Genomic DNA, 5145 nt, shown 5'->3' on the forward strand with positions numbered 1-5145 from the left:
TCACCATTTGTTGGAAATTGCTCGTGCTCTTTTGTTTCAGATGAAAGTACCTAAAGTGTTTTGGGCAGATGCTGTTCACACTGCTTGTTTCTACATTAACAGAATGCCTTCCTCTATACTCCAAGGTTGAGTCCCGTATTCAGTTGTGTATCCGTCCAAGTCTTTGTTTTCCTTATCCCCCAAAGTTTTCGGATGTACATGTTTCGTGCAGGATGTTCGTCCACTAAGGGGGAAAGTTGATCCTAAATCATTTAAGTGTGTCTTTTTGGGATATTCTCATACTCAGAAAGGGTATAGGTGTTACTCTCCTGATATGGGTAGGTATTTGGTTTCCACCGATGTCACTTTCTTTAAGGGCACTGTGTTTCCTGACAGTATTACCGGGAGTCGGTCCCCGGTATTAGAAGATGATTTTCTTGTGTATACTATCATTATTCCTGTTCCTACAACGAAGTCTGTTTCTAGGGTAATACCCCCTGTTACGCAAGTGTACTCTCGGCGACCCCGAGATGTGGTCGCACCGATAGTGGGCCAAGTGAATCCTCCTCCATCAAATGATTGTGAACTCCCGATTGCCCTGCAAAAAGGTAAATGTAGTTGTTGTCATCCCATTTCATCATATGTTTTCTACGGTCATTTGTCAAAGTCTTCCCGTACTTTTATATCCCAGCTAGATTCTGTGTTTGTTCCTAAAACGTTGTGCCAGGCAATGTCTCATGATGGGTGGAAACCTGCTATGAAAGAGGAAATGGCAGCCCTATAACATAATCAGACTTGGGATCTAGTCCATCTCCCGGCCGAAAAAGCTGCAATTGGTTGTAAATGGGTTTATGTTGTCAAGACAAACCCCGATGGTTCGGTAGCTCGACTTAAGCACGCTTGGTGGCGAAAGGGTATGCACAGATGTATGGAATTGATTACACAGAAACCTTCTCACCGGTTGCTAAGTTAACTTCTGTGCGGATTTTTATTTCTTTAGCTGCTGTTAACGGCTGGCCGTTATATCAGTTAGATGTTAAGAATGCCTTTTTACACGGTGATTTGGTTGAAGAAGTCTATAAGAATGCCTTTTTACACGGTGATTTGGTTGAAGAAGTCTATATGGAGCAATTTTTACACGGTGATTTGGTTGAAGAAGTCTATATGGAGCAACCACCTGGGTTTGTTGCGGTTGAAGAAGTCTATATGGAGCAACCACCTGGGTTTGTTGCTCAGGGGGAGAACGGGAAGGTGTGTAGGCTAAGGAAGTCGTTGTATGGGTTAAAGTAGTCTCCGAGAGCGTGGTTCGGGAGGTTCAGTGGTGCAATCACTGAGTTTGGCATGCGCCGTAGTGCCTATGATCATACTTTGTTTTACAAGCACTCTAACCATGGCAGTATTTTGTTAATTGTTTACGTTGATGATATAGTGATAACAGGTGATGATGCCAAAAGAGTTGATGCGCTCAAGTCTTTTCTTAAAGAGAAATTCCATACGAAAGATCTGGGATGTTGAAGTACTTTCTTGGGATTGAAGTGGTTCGTTCTAAGAAAGGTATATTTCTGTCGCAACGGAAATATGTACTAGATTTATTTGAAGACTCTGGGCTCTTAGGGTCCAAGCCTTGTGAGACTCCTATGGACCAGAGTGTTAAACTTATAGCTGGCGAGGGGGAGCCTCTTGAAGACCCAGAGAGGTATAGGAGACTGGTTGGTAAGTTGAACTATCTGACTATCACCGGTCCTAATATTGCCTTTCCTGTAAGTGTGGTAAGTCAGTTTATGGCATCCCCTACTAAACTTCATTGGGAAGCTACAGTTCGAGTTATAAAGTATTTGAAAGGTGCTCCTGGGAAAGGAATCTTATATGCCAGTCACGAGCATGTGAGGGTTGAAGCTTTTTCTAACGCTGATTGGGCTGGGTCACCGACTGACAGGAGGTCCACGACTGGATATTGTGCGTTCTTTGGTGGCAATCTGGTCTCATGGAAGAGTAAGAAGTAGAGTGTTGTGTCTCGTTCTAGTGCAGAATCTGAATATAGGGCGATGGCTCATGTCGCATGTGAGGTAGCATGGATGTGTAATGTTCTTGGGGAGATTGGTGTAGAGGTGAATAAATCGGTTCCTTTGTGGTGTGAAAATAAACCGGCTATACATATTTCAAATAATCCTGTGTTTCATGAACGCACTAAGCATATTGAGGTAGATTGTCACTCCGTGCGGGACAAGGTTCAACAAGGGTTACTTTCGACCATTCATGTTCGAAGCGGTGATCAATTGGCAGATTTGTTCACTAAAGGTCTTAGTAAGGTCAGGGTTGAGTTTATTTGTAACAAGTTGGGCATGATTGATATTTATGTTCCAATTTGAGGGGGAGTTTTAGATAAATGAGGGAATAGTTAGATCTTTCCTCTCCACCTTGCTTTCTTCCTATTTGAATTGTGTAGCAGTAGCATGTTTCCTATGTATATAAATAGGTAGGAACTTTGTGCAGTAAGGACATGAAACAAACGTACAGTTTTATCTTCCCTTCCCACATTTAACATAGACCAAGTATTTAGACTATCGATTTTAAAAAGTTGTAAACATTTATTTTAGTGACAATTATAATGAATTTCTTATATTATCTTGGATTCATATACTTTGAGTTACATATTTAAATAAACAAATTCGACATTCAATTATCTATTTATAAACTTCAACTTCTCCTATATAATCTTGCATTAGTATACTTTCAAATATTTATTTAAATATAAATATTGGACACTAATCCATTTGCGCAATGCTCATGTAAAACTAGTATATCTAAAAACATAATAAGTCTCAATCACGGTTATATCTCTGATTTATGTCCCTCTTTTTGTATGCTAATAAATGTATACATTTGGTTTTAAATGTTGTACACTTCAATGTTATTAGACAAAACTGTTCATACTACATTCTTGTTACTGTTATAACACTATTACTTTTTAACTCCATTATTATTTCCATACACCTATATCTATCATATCTTTTTCCTATTTTTAATTATCATTTTATTAAAATTATTATATAATTAATTTAATAGTTGATTATATTTTAACAAAATTTTTACTAATGGTAAATCATGTGTGTATATGTTTTCAAAAAATATATATATATGTGTGTATATAAAATACATATATTATTTGTGTATATATAATTCGAATTATAAATTCTAATTATTTGTATTTATTAATGTTTTAATATTGGGCATGAATTTTCGCGCATTACGCGTACAAAATACTAGTAATAAGTGTCTAATTTGATAGAGAATACAAAAGTCCCTAATTAAACATTACCTCAATAATAGTAAAAGAACTAAATAAAACATGACAACTAACATGTAGTGTGATGACATTTTGATTATCATCCCAAATCAGTGGTCATATATTCGAACACAATCTATACTATATATAAAAGCAATATCCTCCTCTAAAGTTTTCCTACCCAAACGTAGGGGTATTTTAGTAATATGGTAATTATTATTATTATGATAGAATAATATTAATTATTGATTGTAATTATTATTATTATGATAGAGCTTAGCCAACATAGAGATTCCTTTCATTTGATTATAATTTATTTTTGTTATTTAAAATAGTATCAATTAGCCATGCTCTTCCTTCTAATTTTTGTTTAGACGTTTCATAATATAAATTTTAAGTAATCAATTTCAACACTAATACACAAATCTTATAATTTCAAATAAATGTACACTTTCAAATATTAGAATTGTTTATAATTTCATCATCAATTATATATATATATATATATATATATATATATATATATATATATATATATATATATAGAATTGTAATCATATGAGACATCATATTTAGATGAGAAATAAGACATTCTGGGAGCCGCCGATCTTGTACTATTTGATGGTTGAGATTAATCCTTTTTTCCTTTTTTATGTGTTTAATTTTAATTAGTAAGGGTTGTATTGTAATTGTAGATGTTTTATTTTTAGTCTGGGATTGTAATGCATTATTTTAGGTGTTTTAATTTTGGTAGGATTACATTTATTTTTTTGCTTTGCCGTCCAGTATCACTGGTTCCCTTCCCGTTTCCCTTCCGGTTGTGTCTTTGCGGCATTGGTTCTTTTTTTTCGGGCATGGAGTTTGGTGATGGAGGTATGTTCTAGTTGTTTTTTATTTATTTATTTTTTGTTTTCGGCGGTGTGTTTTGCTGTTCTTTCGTCGTATGCATCACGTTGTTGGTGGGTTTAAAGATTTTCTGGATTTCGCGAGTGTGTGCATATGTGTTTTCATCTGTGTGCATGTCATACAGTTTGCACAGACACTATGCACACTGTGTCGTCTCTATGCAATCCAGTTGCTGTTGGGTGCTGCATTATGTTCCGTTACTTACGATGGTTTCTGTTTTTTTTTTTTTTGGCTTTGTGTTCCTATGTAGCAGCATCATTTGTTGATGATGAAGGTTTGTCAGGTAGGAGTGGTGGGTCCAATGTCTGTGTTATGAATCTTTCCCCTAGAGGGACAAAATATTGGACTCCGAGTTGTGACAAAGCTAGCCAGCCCTATGTTGGTCAGCGGTTTAGCAAGTTGGATGATGGTGTGGACTTCTATGTCCAGTATGCTTGTATGGTTGGGTTTGATGTTCGTTGTAGCACTGAAACAAAGGATAGGATGGGTATGTGTTGAGGAAGTATTTGGTGTGTTCTTGCGAAGGTTTCAAGCAGCCTGCTAAGGATGTTTGTCCAGTAGGTGAGGGGGTCGGTGACAGTTCCATATCACCAAAGAGACGGCGGGTTACGAATAGGGTTGGTTGTAATGCCAAGAAGAGACGGCGGGTTACGAATAGGGTTGGTTGTAATGCCAAGATCATTTTGCGGGTTACGAATAGGGTTGGTTGTAATGCCAAGATCATTTTGAAGCGTATGGGTGATGGGCGGTATTCTGTATTTTCTTTCGAGATAAGGCACACACATTCTTTGTGCTCAGAGTTGGCTAAGCCTTTCATGAGGGTTAATCGTAAGTTGTCTGTGGGCCATCAAAGCTTTGTTGCTAATTGTGCAAGAGCGAATATAGGTCCGATTAAGTCATTCAAGCTTTATAAGCAGATGGTCGGGGATTTTGTTGATGTTGGGGCCACTGGTGTAGACTTCCAGAATTTTAAG

Source organism: Ipomoea triloba, chromosome 3, assembly GCF_003576645.1.
Source record: "Ipomoea triloba cultivar NCNSP0323 chromosome 3, ASM357664v1".
NCBI lineage: Eukaryota > Viridiplantae > Streptophyta > Magnoliopsida > Solanales > Convolvulaceae > Ipomoea > Ipomoea triloba.